Source organism: Salmo salar, chromosome 19, assembly GCF_965601325.2.
Source record: "Salmo salar chromosome 19, fSalSal1, whole genome shotgun sequence".
Taxonomy (NCBI): Eukaryota; Metazoa; Chordata; class Actinopteri; order Salmoniformes; family Salmonidae; genus Salmo; species Salmo salar.
The window spans coordinates 49808432-49824747 of NC_138309.1; the positions used below are offsets into that span (position 1 = coordinate 49808432).

Here is a 16316-nt window from a genome sequence, read left to right on the forward strand (position 1 = left end):
CGATGCATTAGTAAGACAACCACAGAGAGGGGTGTGCGTGCGTGCGTGTTAAAGTACCACAGAGGAGTTGTGAGAGATGCTGAGAGAAATAGAAGATATGGTTTAGAGATTATGGAAGCAGAGAGGAGAGGACTGTATGTCATGAAGGATCTGACCACAAGTCGCACTACTAGCTGCAAAATGTGCCCCTATAGCTTGACATTTTGTGGATTAAAATGTTTCTACATTATAGCATAAGCTCGTCCGAAAGGGATATACATATGACATCATCCACATCACTTTCATTCTGCAATTTAATCAAAATAATTAAACCACATTAATCAACAGTGTCTGATAAGTGTGTCCGTTATCGAATTAATGAAAAGCTAGATCAAGTCTGCTTTATAAAAAATAAATTACTTGTCAGTGAGTACCCACATGAAAAAATACTACAGTTTACTATAGAATACTACAGTACTTACTATAGCATTCTATAGTAATCTGTAGTATACTGTATAATAGTATACTACACACTGTAGCATCCCCGAATCATGTGTAGTACTTACTATAGAATGTTGTAGTATACTGTAGAATACAAGAGTAAATACTACAGTTTTATCTGCAAAAAAACACTGTAGTAAATACTACAGTAATGTCAGCAAAAACTCTACAGTCTGCAAAAACACTACATTTTTTAACTTGTGGTGGATGAATCAGAATTAGTTGGGTAACATAGATAATTAAGATGTCTTATCTGCATAATATGCTTATGTGATATACTTGTTATTAGAATGTATCCCTTTGGACTCTGGTGTTGGCAGTTACACTTCTTCCCTCAGCTGGGGCTCAGTCACCTGGGGCCCAGAGAGGGGAGAGGTCAGGCTTGTCTTTTACATGTCTCTGGTTCTATGCAGAATATCAGAAAAGGAAGAGGACAGGATGGAACATTGTCTTCATATATGAATGTGTCTTTTCCTATTCTTAAACCATATGAAGGGATGGCATGATTAATGCCCCCTCTAAGCCATGTTACGAGCATAATTACTTGTCTCCACAATGTCTGTGTGCAAGTCACTCCCTCCTTTGGCATTGGGGGGAGGTATATGGCAGTGTCTGGAACCATTGTATGTCCTCTCTGATGTTGCACTTATCCTGGGATAGTGTATGACCTAGAGACTCACTCCCCTCAGTGAGCTTGTCCAGGAGAGGGGTCAAGAAGGGGTTTTACTTGAGATGGGAATATTGATTTATGAGTATTGATTAATTGATTCATGCCATTGGATGAGTTGGTGTTTTTATGCTAGGAATAACAGGAACAAGATAGCAACCTCATTTTAGGGGCCAAACGGAATGATAATTTATAGCGAATGCTATCTGGCTACGGGATACTCCTTTCTCATTTATAAAGTCTCACTTGTGAACTGTTCCTAATATCTGTGGTTTGTTATGTCGACTAGGGGGTGGATCTTTGCTATAAAAGATCTCAGTAGCCATTGTGTTGTCACTCTCAATGGATGATTAGAAATAGTGAATCGTTGAAAGTCATTGTTATTGCAAAGCTCTTATAATTAAAGATTTAGTTTAAGTATAACTCTGACTCATGTGATAAGTTTTTCTCTCCTCATTTGATTTTACATTCTAGTCATTTAGCAGATGCTCTTATCCAGAGCAACTTACAGTAGTGAATGCATACATTTTATACACTTATTTAATTGTTTTTCTCCATACTGGCCCCCCGTGGGAATCGAACCCACAACCCTGGCGTTACAAACACCATGCTCTACCAACTGAGCCACAGGGAAAATCAATTGATAATACAGAAATGAACCACCACAAACTATAGGAAGAACTACAGTATTTAGTTGCATATACGAAGCCCATTCCCCTAAACCACATCACAATTTGTGCTACCCATAAGTGAGAAACCTACATGCCAAGTGTAGACCATATATTGTGTTCCCTACAGATTATAGAAAAGAGCAGAGGCTCTGAACTATCCATTCAACCTTACCTACCGGTTATGGAAAATGTTGTCTTTTAGTATTTTTCCGGGGGGAAATCCTCCACTACTATATCAAAGATAATAAAACAGAAATACTACAATAGACACTATAGTATAGTACAGTCTACAAAAACACTACAGTAAATACGACAGTAAACTACAATCCACAAAAACACTACAGTAATTACTGTAGTATATACTACAGTTTTATTTTACCATGGTATTTATACTATAGTTAACTCTAAATGATACAGTATAATACAGTATACTACAGTAAATACAGTTTTATTAGCCGTATGTTCGGGATACAAATGGTATACATCGTCCAACGAAATACTTACTTGCAGGTTCCCTTCTCGACAATGCAACAATAATAAGAAATAATAAAATATAACAATATGAACATAAAGTAAATGGCAGTAGAATAGAATACATGTTTTATCATAAGTATAATACAGGAAGGCACAATTTATAGTCCAATATTTAAACATGTATGGGGGGGGGGCAGTGTATAAACTGAGCAGTATAACAAGAGTCTGAAAGCAGCAGTTGTGATGTGTGTGTAGCAGGAATGTATATGAGTGTGTATGTCTGTGTGGGTATATGAATGAGTGAGTGCTAAGGTGCAGAGAATCAGAGCAGGTGGTCAGTCCAGTTCAAATGTTCAGCAGTCTGATGGTTTGTAGATATAAACAGTCTCTGAGCCTGTTGGTATCAGGCCTCATGCTCCGATACGTCTGCCCGACAGTAAGGGAGAACAGCTAGTTTCTGGGGTGTGTGGGGACCTTGATTATGCTGTGTGCCTTCCTCAGACACCATTTCGAGTAGAAGTCTTGAATGGGTGGGAGCACGGCCCCAGTGATGTACTGGGTCATCTTCACCACCCGCTGGAGAGCCTTGCGTTCGTCGATGAAGCAATTCTTGTACCAGGCCATGATGCAACCGGTCAGGACACTCTAGTGCAGCGGTAGTATTTAGAGAGGACTTGGGCTGGCATGCAGAATTTTGTCAGCTGCTTTAGGAAGTAGAGACACTTGTTGCGCTCTCTTGACAATAGTGGTGGTGTTGCTGGACCATGACAAGTCCTCTGTGATGTGGACACCGGAGAACTTTAAACTTGTGACGTTCTTTACTGCAGTCCTGTTGATGTGGATCGGGGCATGTTCCCTCCTCTGCTTCCTGAAGTCAACAATCAACTCCTTTGTTTTGCTGACGTTGATGTCATGACACCATGGTGCAAGTTCACTTACCTCCTCTCTATAGGGTGGCTTGTCGTTGTCGGTTATCAGGCCTACAACCATGGTGTCATGAGCAAGTTGATGATGGAGTTGGTGTCATGAAAAGCCACGCAGTTGTGGGTGAACAGGGAGTACAGCAGACGACTGAGGACACGCCCCCTTGTGTCAATTGTGTTGATCACAAACTATAGTCAATGAACAGCATTCTCACATAGATGTTCCTCTTGTCCAGATGTGTTACAGCCATGTGAATAGCGATGGAAATGGAATCGTCTGTGGATCTGTTGGAGCGGTAGGCAAATTGGAGAGGGCCTGGCATGCTGACCTTGATGGGGCCATGACCAGCCTCTTGAAGCACTTCATGATGACCAAGGTGAGTGCGACAGGTAATTTGGGCATGCAAATTTTGTCGTTCTTGGGCACTGGGATGATGATGGTCTCCTTAAAGCAGATGGGTACTGCAGCCTGGGACAGGGACAGGTTGAACATCTCTGAGAAGATGCCGCCAGCTGGTTAGCACACACTCTGAGGATGTGGCCTAGGATGCTATCTGAGCCATCTGCTTTGTGAGAATTCACTCTTTTGAGAGTTTTCCTCACGTCAGCTTCGGATTAGTTAAAATGGTGCTATACTGAATGACAGACGTTTTGCAAGCTCCTACCCAACTTTGTTATTTTGTGATTATTTAGTCGTTTATTTTTACTTTATTTTCACGAAATGTATCCGTTATTATTTCTTACAACCAACAAGAACTTTTGAACATCAGATAGACAGTTAGATAGACAGACTTACCCAAATTCTGGCTTCAACTTTGACTCATCTGCCCTGGGCTCTCTCTGTAATTCCGACCCAATTTTTGGGCTACCCAAGAGGAAACGGCAGCGTTACAGAGGCAAGGGGGGGATCCTGGTGAAATGAAGGTGAAGGGAAAAGTGGCCACTCTTCACTCCATTCTACTGGCCAATGTACAGTCACTTGATAATTAGATGGATGACCTCCGATCTCGGATTTGCTACCAACGGGGCTCTTGAAACTGGAGTATTCTTTGCTTTTCTGAAACATGACTTACGGATAAGATACCCAGATACATGGTTATCCAAATCAATGGATTCTCCATTCACCGGGCAGACAGGACAGTGGAATCGGAGGGGGGAGGGGTTTGCCTCTACATCAACACCAACTGGTGTGCTAACTCCAGCGCGGTAGAAGTGTCAACCCACTGTTCACCCGTCTTGGAATACCTGATGGTCAATGTCAACCCTTCTACCACCCGAGGGATTTTTCTGAAGTTATTGTGACTGTTCCACCTCAGGACAAGAAAAATAACAAGCTGGAACTTAATGAACTGTACAACGCTATAAACAAGCAAGAAAAACTACATCCAGAGGCTGCTTTTCTGGTTGCCGGCAATTTCAATTCCGTATCACTAAAACATGTGATGCACAACTACCATCAACACGTCTCCAACGCCACTAGGGGCGATAAAGTCCTAGATCACTGTTATTCTACCCACAAGCAATTCTGCAAATCAGATCATGACTCCGTACTCCTGCTTCCTGTTTACAAGCAGAAACTGAAACAGAAAGTACCTTTGACTCGCGCCGTTGAGAAATGGTCACCAAAATCAGAGATTATGTTACAAGACTGCTTTGCTAGCGTTGATTGGTTTGTCGACTCCGCCGATAACATAGACGAGCTAACCACCTCCGTTACCGGCTTCATTAGAAATTGCATCGGTGCCGTTGTCCCCACGGTGAGGGATCGCTGCTTCCCCAATCAAAAGCCCTGGATTAACACCAAGGTTGGTGCTAAACTAAAGGACAGAAATAAGTACAAGAAGTTCCGCTATGACCTCCGCAGAGTCATTAGACATGCAAAAGGACTATATGTGACCCGATTCAGGACACTAGGCGTATGTCGCAAGTCACAACTTCACAGGAGAGCTGTTTGAACATAAAAACATTTTTTTTATCAAAATGCGTTTTTTGCCAGAAATGCCTTCTCGAACATGTGAACTTTCATGTGCCTTATCAAAATGGAATGCCATCTGTAAATACGAATAACATTGTCAAATTACGAGCCTAGATGGTTTAGCCACAGAAAAAGAAGGGGACCTTCCAGCTAGCCTTGATTGGTAGAGATAATGAATGGCCTGGACATGTCGAGAGATGATTTAGGATCGGTCTGCCATTTAGCACGTGTCTATCTATTGTAGCTGGTCAGTATGTCTAGGTTATCGTGTCAAACACGGCTTTTTTAATGTATCGCATAGTAAAACTGCATAAACCTAATGTCAAGTTAAAGTGTACTGTTAGCTAGCTAATGTTAACTGGCTGGCTCACTAGCTAACGTTATGTGTATGCTCTCCACTTTCTGGAGGACTGAGTTTTGAAATCAGTGGAATTCGAGTATGATCACTAAGGAGATAGAGAAAAACACCAGTCCGGATTATATCGTCAAACTAAGGGCAACCATGCATGGCATCAGACAGGAGACGCGTCCAACCATTATGAATACTGGTAAGATCGTCTAGCTAGCTACATTTTCAGATATTGCACGTTTCTAATTTTGACAGAAAGTGGTTTAATTTCAAGTGTACTGTTAGCTAGCTAACGATAGCTGGCTGGGTTGCTAGCTAACATTGTATATGATCTTATTCTTCATATCTCAGACATATTTGCTTGACTAATTATAGCTATAGAACATGGTTGGTTAGCTACCTGCAGAATCATGCAGGGTAGTAACGTCATAAGTTGTGATTATGGTCCATTGTTTAGCTAGCTAGCTACATGTCTTAACAAAACACTCCATGCAAGTATCCATTTCAATAGAATGTCACTGCAACTGTTGACAGACGTACTAGCTGGTAAATTCACTCTGGCTATCTAATCCGATTTCAGACCACAGGTAAGATAGTCTAGCTAGCTACATTTTCAGATATTACACATTTCAAATTTTGACAGAAAGTGGTTTCATTTCAAGTGTGCTGTTAGCTAGCTAACGTTCTGTGTATGTTCTTATTCTTCGTATCTCAGACACATTTGCTTGACTAGGTATAGCTATAGAACCTGGTTGGTTAGCTACCTGCAGATTCATGCAGGGTAGTAACATCAAGAGTTGTGATTATGGTCCATTGTTTAGCTAGCTAGCTAGCTAGCTACAGGTCTTAACAAAAGACTCCACTCTAATTTTGACAAAGTATTTTCATTTCAAGTTAGTGTACTGTTAGCTAACTAGCTAACGTTAGCTGGCTGGCTTGCTAACTAATGTTACATCATGCATTGGGATTCATTGGTAACCTACATAAGGGACGCCGATGGCATTACCTGTTTGGTTGATGCGGATCTCCATATTACAAATGTACAGACCCTTACTAGACGTCCGTGAGTGTTATTAAAATAGGCCGACAGACCCAGGTCGTGCCCCAGGGCCAGATATTCCGGGAAGTTATCAAATAAAGTCTCTCAGACATTTGGTTTCCGTTTTATAAAATGTTACATTTTGGTCATTTTTCCGCTGTTCTGGAAAATTCCACCAGATGGCGACTGGCTGCTTATTGCAAATGGGCTAAACATCACCAAACGGACATGGCCGTTTCTCCTAAATGGAAAAGACTTCGAAGACGAAACTCGTGAGCACAGGTTTAGCCAAATGGGCTTTTAGCCACAGAAGCAAGATGGCGTCGAGGACTCAACCCTTTTTGAGGTCAGGCCCATTTTCTGTGATTAAAGGTCAAAAATGGTAATACAGTGCTAATTTGACCGCTTCACATCAAAGTACATAAACATACAGAGTAAGGGAAAAAACTGCCATTTATCTATCGTACTTTAAGAGAAATCTATCATACTTTAAGAGAAATAATTCAATGTCCTTTTGGTGATAGATCCAGTTATAGATCCAGTTGCGGCGTGTTCAGACGAATCCGTTAAGGTGGGTTTCGGAGCTCTATGTGATTTTCTGAACTCCACACACACACACACACACACACACACACACACACACACACACACACACACACACACACACACACACACACACACACACACACACACACACACACACACACACACTGTCAATGGGGAGTGACACAGTGTGAGGCTTAAAGACACACAGAGCCTGCAATAGTTACCTGCGTTCAAACTATCAGACCTAGAGCTCTGAATCTTTATATACATGTTCTAGAGCTTAAGTCGATAGTGCACGGTGAGGTATGTGGCTCTAGAAGGTTCTCAGGCTGAGAAACAGCCTCATCCTTTTGCAATGACTTCAATTCATTTTGAACGTCGCAAAAATGACAACATTTAGAAATGTCCCAGAATAACAAGACTAGGTGCATTGAAACCACCTCGGCCCATAGAGACGGCCCCTAAAGTTTCTGTCCGATAGCTCTTTCAGGGATCTCGTAGGAACGCCCGGAAAAAGTGATTTTCCAGCATTAATTAAGGTCGCTGCTCGGTCTCTGAATTACCTATCGAGCCGAAACTCGGGATTCGGGGTCGCCTCAGCTAGGCCTACACATAATGTCAGAACTGGACCTGTAGCTAGAATGTAACTATGTGTTTTAAGTTTTTATTATGGTTTAAACAGAAGGTGCTGTGAATTTTGGGCCTGCTCTGAAATATGTGATAGTTGGTAGCATTGGATAGAAACCACTCTGTTTCTAAAACTGTAAAAAATAATATCTGTGAGTATAACAGGACTGATATGGCAGACAAAAACCTGAGGAAAATCCATCTGGAAAATGTGTTTTTGAGGTCACAGGCCATTTCAAAGCTAGCCTATGGGAAAAACAAATAGATAGGACCCAGATTACAGTTCCTATGGCTTCCACTAGATGTCAACAGTCTTTAGAAACAAGTAGTTGAACAAGTAGTTGTAGTTTTTCCAAAGTGTCCCTCATTAGAAAAGTAGTCTTGTTGTGCACATGAATGAGGTGAGCGTGTGAACATACTATTATCCATCTTAAATTGTATTGTTTATTTAGATATTAGAGTACCTGCGGATTAATTAGAAACATCGTTTGACTTGTTTGGATGAACTTTACCGGTTTTTGTATGCTTTTGTATACATTTTGAACGAGTGGGTTTCTGAAATCAATGGCGCCAACTAAACTGACTTTTTGGATATAAAGAGGGACTTTATCGAACAAAAAGACCATTCATTGTGTAGCTGGGACTCTTGGGATTGAAAAAAAGAGGAAGATCTTCAAAGGTAAGTGATTTATTTTATCACTATTTGTGATTTTGTGACGCCTGTGCTGGTTTGAAAAAGTATTTTGATGTGGAGCGCTGTACTCAGATAATCGCATGGTATGCTTTCACAGTAAAGCCTTTTTGAAATCTGACAACGCGGTTGGATTAACAAGAAGTTAAGCTTTTAACTTCTTTCGGAAATCTGACAACATCCAGTGAAATCGCAGAGCGCCAAATACAAATTAAATTACTATAAATATATAACTTTCATAAAATCACAAGTGCAATACACCAAAATAAAGCTGATCTTGTTGTTAATCCAGCCACTGTGCCAGATTTCAAAAAGGCATTACGGCGAAAGCAAACCATGCGATTATCTGAGAATAGCGCCCAGCAGACAAATCATTACAAACAGTAACCAGCCAAGTAGAGGAGTAACAAAAGTCAGAAATAGCGATAAAATGTATCACTTACCTTTGATGATCTTCATATGGTTGCACTCCCAAGACTCCATGTTACACAATAAATAATTGTTTTGTTCGATAAAGTCCCTCTTTATGTCCAAAAACCTCTGTTTTGTTGGTGCGTTTTGTTCAGTAATCCATTGGAACAAAGCGTGGTCACAGCAGGCAGATGAAAAATCTAAAAAGTACCATAAAAGTTCTTAGAAACAAGTCAAACGATGTTTTTAATCAATCCTCAGGTTGTTTTTGTCATAAATAATCGATCATATTTCAACCGGACAATAGCTTCGTCAATAGAAAAGGAAAAACAAGAAAGGCGCGCTCCGGGTCAACTGCAGGACTCATGTCTGGAAATTTCCACTGTCCTCTCATTGAAGTGGCGTTTCTCCCTCATTTTCAGAGTAAAAGCCTGAAACAATGCCTAAAGACTGGCCACATGTAGTGGAAGCCATAGGGATCGTGAACTGCGTCATAAGTCTTTGTATGGTGGATAGGCTTTCAATGGAAAAACAGCCATTTCAAAACAATAGCACTTCCTGGTTGGATTTTTCTCAGGTTTTTGCCTGCCATATCAGTTCTGTTATACTCACAGACATTATTTGAACAGTTTTGGAAACTTTAGTGTTTTCTATCCAAATCTACCAATTATATGCATATCCTTGCTTCTAGGCCTGAGAAGCAGGCAGTTTACTTTGGTCACTCTTTTCATCCAAAATTTCGAATGCTGCCCCCATCCCAAAAATAGTTCAACGATGTAAGACACTTGTATTTTCATGAATGTTTAAGATTACGATTTTTGTATTTTGAATTTTGCGCTCTGCAATTTCACGGGATGTTGTCGTAGTGGCACGCTAGTGGGATACCGATCCCAAAAAGGTTGTCAAGTTTGTGATGGTAAATGCCCATTGTAAGACAAGGGCAAATGGACAGCTGTGCACCTGGTAATCTGAACGGGTTACCAGGATATATATTTTTTAATGGTTTGTAACGCCTTTAGGGGGGTACAAGGGGTCCATTGCCGGGTAGGGAGAACCCCCCACCCGTGCCCATCCAATAGGGTCGCCCCTGGTCATTTTGGACATTTTTCAAAATATATTTAAAAAATGACAGTCCCACTTCTCTCTCATTGCACCAACGAGCTATGGAGAGGAACAACTATCACTGCTCGACCTTCCCGAGTTCAACAAGCCAGTCAATTTGGCATTTTTGCAGTATATTAGAGCATGTCAAATTTGTGATGGTAAATACCCATTGTAAGACATTGCAAACGGACAGCTGTGCACCTGGTAATCTGAACGGTTACCAGGATATATTTTTATAAATGGTTTGTAACGCCTTTAGGGGTGTACAAGGGGTCCATTGCCGGGTAGGGAGCACCCCCCACCCATGCCCATCCAATAGGGGTGGTCCTTGGTCCTTTTGGACATTTAAAAAATATATTTTAAAAAACGACTGAGTCCCACTTCTCTCTCATTGTTCCAAATTCTTACTTCCTATGACTTCCTATGATCAAACATAACAAATAGACCTTCTAGGTTGATTCAGGGTTTAACATAATGATATATATCATTTGGTCAGTATAAATGTCATTTTGACGTTTCTTATGCAATTTGGACATGGTTCACTGACTTTTGGGTTCGGAAGCCGACTTCCTATGATCATATATGGCAAATGGACTTAGCATCCGGATTTGGTACTTTCAACATTTATGTATGGCATTTGGACATGTCTTATGCCATTTGGACATGGTTCGCTGACTTTTGGGTTCGGAAGTCGACTTCCCATGATCATATATTGCAAATGGACAAAACATAGGCCTTATGGACAAACTCAATAAAATAAGACAAATGTATGTTCATACGGTTATTACATATGTATAATTGACAAAAAATCTAAAAGAACATCTAAAACAGTACAAAAAGCACTTTTGTAGAGGTTTTAACATTTTGTAAATATTTTGAAATTTTGGACTTTGTGACCATTTGACATATGAAAATCTAAGGTGGAGCGTGCTCGTCATCTTTGGGATTTTTGGGGTATGACACTTGGCATTTGCCATGCTCCACTTGCCGTATGGTTTGGATGAACTGCCGTCCATTTGAGTAGTATTTGCGATTGTGTATATTTTTTTATATTTATTTTTATTTAACCAGGTAGGCTAGTTGAGAACAAGTTCTCATTTACCACTGTGACCTGGCCAAGATAAAGCAAAGCAGTTCGACACATACAACAACACAGAGTTACACATGGAACAAACAAACATACAGTCAATAATACAGTAGAAAAAGTCTATATACAGTGTGTGCAAATGAGGTAAGATAAGGGAGGTAAGGCAATAAATAGGCCATGGTGGCGAAGTAATTACAATATAGCAATTAAACACTGGAATGGTAGATGTCCAGAAGATGAATGTGCAAGTAGAGATACTGGGGTGCAAAGGAGCAAGATAAATAAATAAATAAATAATTTTATTTATTTATCTTGCTCCTTTGCACCCCAGTATCTCTACTTGCACATTCATCTTCTGGACATCTACCATTCCAGTGAGGTAGTTGAATGGGCTATTTACAGATGGGCTATGTACAGGTGCAGTGATCTGTGAGCTGCTCTGACAGCTGTTGCTTAAAGCTAGTGAGCGAGATATGTGTCTCCAGCTTCAGTGATTTTCTGCAGTTCGTTCCAGACATTGGCATCAGAGAACTGGAAGGAAATGCGGCCAAAGGAGGCATTGGCTTTAGGGGTGACCAATGAGATATACCTGCTGGAACGCATGCTACAGGTGGGTGCTGCTATGGTGACGAGTGAGCTGAGATAAGGCGGGGCTTTACCTAGCAAAGACTTGAAGATGACCTGGAGCCAGTGGGTTTGGCGACGGATATGAAGCGAGGGCCAGCCAACGAGAGTGTACAGGTTGCAGTGGTGGGTAATATATGGGGCTTTGGTGACAAAACGGATGGCACTGTGATAGACTGCATCCAATTTGTTGAGTAGAGTGTTGGAGGCTATTTTATAAATGACATCGCCGAAGTTGAGGATCGGTAGGATGGTCAGTTTTATGAGGGTATGTTTGGCAGCATGAGTGAAGGATGCTTTGTTGTGAAATAGGAAGCCGATTCTAGATTTCATTTTGGATTGGAGATGCTTAAATGTGAGTCTGGAAGGAGAGTTTACAGTCTAACCAGACACCTAGGTATTTATAGTTGTCCACATATTGTAGTTGTCCACAAGTCAGAACCATCCGGAGTAGTGATGCTGGATGGGCGGGCAGGTGCAGGCAGCGTTCGGTTGAAGAGCATGCATTTAGTTTTACTTGCATTTAAGAGCAGTTAGAGGCCACGGAAGGAGAGTTGTATGGCATTGAAGCTCATCTGTATACACCATATACAGAATGGTGTCGTCTGCGTAGAGGTGGACCAGAGAATCACCAGCAGCAAGAGCAACATCATTGATGTATATAGAGAAGAGAGTCGGCCCGAGAATTGAACCCTGTGTCACCCCCATAGAGACTGCCAGAGGTCCGGACAACAGGCCCTCCGATTTGGCACACTGAACTCTATCAGAGAAGTAGTTGGTGAACCAGTGGAGGCAAACATTTGAGAAACCAAGGCTTTTGAATCTGCCGATAAGAATTTGGTGATTGACAGAGTCGAAAGCCTTGGCCAGTTCGATGAATACGGCTGCACAGTATGGTCTCTTATCGATGACGGTTATGATATCGTATAGGACCTTGAGCATGGCTGAGGTGCATCCATGACCAGCTCTGAAACCAGATTGCATAGCGGAGAAGGTGCGGTGGGATGCAAAATGGTCAGTAATCTGTTTGTTAACTTGGCTTTCAAAGACCTTAGAAATGCAGGGTAGGATAGATTTAGGTCTGTAGCAGTTTAGGTCTAGAGTGTCTCCCCCTTTGAATGGTTCGCCCAATGGCAATAAGTTGCCATTCATTTTTGTCCATTTCATGGGGGTCTTTCCTTACCTGGCTAACCATCTAGCAAAATGTATTAACAAAAGACTCTCGTCTTAGTGTGCCAGACCGCAAAATAACTGATTAATTTTTGAATGCTCAACACCCATTGAATATGTCTGGTGTCAGTAAACGTCAGCAACAAAGCGTAACTAAATTGTTGCCAGCAGCACTCTTACAGTCAACAACGCTCTGGATAACATGAAAACTGCTAGGGGGAGTAAAATGGTCAGATTGGGATGTTCTCTCATTATGTGTCTGGAAGTAGCTTGCCAATGTTAGCCAGTTAGCTTGGGTGCTTGACTGTCGTTGTGAGGTCAGAGCTTTCGAACAACCCTACTTATTGGCCAAACCGTCCAGTGTGCGATCTGAATGCGAAACACTCTGAATTTATGAACGGACAATCTGACAGCACAGTTGCAGTCACTAATGCTCTGGACAACATAACAGCCTATCCAGCTCTGCTAATGTGAGTACTGTTCATTGAGCTGTTCTCTCTCTCTTAGATGTCTGGAAGTAGCTGGCAAGTTAAAACAGAATGCATAGATCAACCCTTAAAGAGATGGGTGGGGCTAAGGCTTAAGAGGGTGTGAACAATGCTGAATGGGTGTAGACAAAGAAGGGCTCTCCAATAGTAGTACCAAAACATTGAAAGACAGTTTTCTCAAAAGTGAGTTTGCAAGTTGATCAACTTTCAAAGCAGAATTACTTCCCATTGTTTCCTCAAATGCAGTGTATGATATGCCATTTTGTAGCTCTGAGTCTCTACTTTTATCCAAGGTAAAAAACAGAAATTCAAATGTTGCTACGTAAGACCGGATCCAGGTGGTGAGTCACATATAGGAATAAGATGGAAACATATTACACAGGCTCCGACGCACGCCGCAAGGGCTACAGTCCATTACGTATTACGAAGGAAAACCCAACTTTGATCTGCCCAACAATGCCTCTCTTCCAGACAAACTCAAAGTATTTTATGCACACTTTGTAAACAACAACAACAGCATCATCAACATCATCATCATCATGCCGGGTGTGAGGGCCCTCAACGACCCAGAGGATTGGATGATGTCGCTCTCCGAGGCCAACAAAGACAAAGTTCTCGTGTAGCTCAGTTGGTAGAGCATGTTGTTTGCAACGCCAGGGTTGTGGGTTTGATTCCCACAGGGGACCAGTACGGAGAAGAAAAAAAAATGTATGAAATGTATGCATTCACTACTGTAAGTCGCTCTGGATAAGAGCGTCTGCTAAATGACTAAAATGTAAATGTAGACTGTGGGCCCTGATGGTATTCCAAGGAAGAACATGTAAAATGTGTAATGTTTAAAATGACCACCATTATTCCTGTCCCCAAGAAATCTAAGGCTTCATGCAGCAATGACTACTGCCCTGTAGCACTCACTTCTGTTATCATGAAGTGCTTTGAGAGGCTCGTTATGGCATACATTAACTCCACCTTCCTAGACCCACTCCAATTTGTATACTGCCCAAACAGAGCCATAGATGAAGCAATCTCACTTGCTCTCCACACTGCCCTTACACACCTAGATAAGAGGAATACCTATGTGAGAATTCTGTTCATTGACTACAGCTCAGCGTTCAACAACATTGTCCCTTCCAAGCTCTTCACCAAGTTTAGGACTCTGGGTCTGAACACCTCCCTCTTCAACTGGATCCCGAACTTCCTGACAGGCCGACCCCAGGTGGTGACATCACCTTGTCCATTCTGACCCTCAACACAGGGGCCACACAGGGGTTTGTGCTTAGTCCCCTCCTGTACTCCCTCTTCACCCACCACTACGTGGCCAAGCACGACTCCAACTCCATCATAAAGTTTTCTGACGGCACGACGGTGGTATACCTGAACACCAGTGACAATGAGTCAGTCTACAGGAAGAAGGTGACCTGGCAGTGTGGTACCAGAGCAACAACCTTACCCACTCACAGGGCCCTACACACTCACAGGGTCCTACACACTCACAGGGCTCTACACACTCACAGGGCCCTACACACTCACAGGGCCTTACACACTCACAGGGCCTTACACACTCACAGGGCCTTACACTCTCACAGGGCCCTACACACTCACTCCATCACCTGCTCATTCACACGTAACATGTACATACATTTATACTGACTACACACACGCACACCCACTCACCAGTGAGTTTTTATTGTTAGTGGATATTGGCCTAATTCAGCCCTGCATGCATTGTTTGTAGTTTTCCTCTGGACATGTACGAGAATCTTACAGAACTCTGTATGCAAGGTTTCAATTGCGTGTTTGTCCCATTGGGTGAAATCTTGCTTTGCAAGTGGACCCCATACCTCGCTGCCATAAAGTGCAATTGGTTTAATGACACATTCAATTTGTTTTAGCCAAAATTTAATAGGTATTTCAATTTGACTTAGTTTTTTAATGGCATAGAATGCCCTGCCTGCTTTCTCTCTCAGTTCATTCGCTGCCTCATTAAGGTGTTGAGTTTGTTTAACCTAAGTAATTGTAGTGTGTGCTGTACTCTATATATTTTGTACCAATGGACCACTTTGATCTATTTCCTTTAGATCTGAATCTTCTCTGAAAAATCAGTATTTGTCTTTTTGAGGTTTACTGCCAGGGCCCAGGTCTGACAGTACTGCTCTAGCGGGTCCAGGCTCTGCTGTAGGCCATGTGCTGTGGGTGACAGCAGGCACAGGTCATCTACGAAGAGCAGGCATTTAACTTCTGAATTGTGGAGACTAACACCAGGGGCTGAGGATTTTTCTAGAAAAGTGGCCAATTCGTTAATGTAAATATTGAATAGTGTAGGGCTTAGATTGCAACCCTGGCGAAGGCCCCACCCCTGGTTAAAGAATTCTGTTATTTTCTTCCCATGTTTGATGCTGCACGTATTGTCAGCGTACATTGATTTAATTATGTAATATGTTTTACCCCCTACAGCACCTTCAATAACTTTGTAGAACAGTCTTGTATGCCAAATAGAATCAAATGCTTTTTGGAAGTTGATAAAGCATGCATACTGTAACGGCTGTCGTAGAGAGGGGACCAAAGCGCAGCGTGTTGATTGAAAAATAAATGAAAAATAACAAAGAGAAAACGAAAGCGCACAGTTCTGTCAGGTACATAAACTAAACAGAAGACAATTACCCACAAACACAGGTGGAAAAAAACTCTACTTAAGTATGATCTCCAATTAGAGACAAGAGGACCAGCTGCCTCTAATTGGGGGTCATCCCAGAAAAAAACAACATAGAAAATAGAAAACTAGAACCTAAACATAGATATACAAAACATAGAAAAACACAAAACACCCCCTGTCACGCCCTGACCTACTCTACCATAGAAAATAACATCTTACTATGGTCAGGACGTGACAGTACCCCCCCCCCCCCCAAAGGTGCAGACTCCGAATGCCACTAAAAAACAAAAACAAAGGGAGGGTAGGGTAGGGTGGGTAACTCCTGTATATGGCGGCT

General features: G+C 41.8%; 1 non-coding gene across 1 annotated transcript; it reads right to left on the minus strand.

Moving 5' to 3' along the window:
- Window positions 1-1706: 1706 nt before the first annotated feature.
- Window positions 1707-1781, minus strand: trnat-ugu (transfer RNA threonine (anticodon UGU)). The gene has a single exon. It is a non-coding gene; the product is annotated as a tRNA-Thr (tRNA).
- Window positions 1782-16316: the final 14535 nt, after the last annotated feature.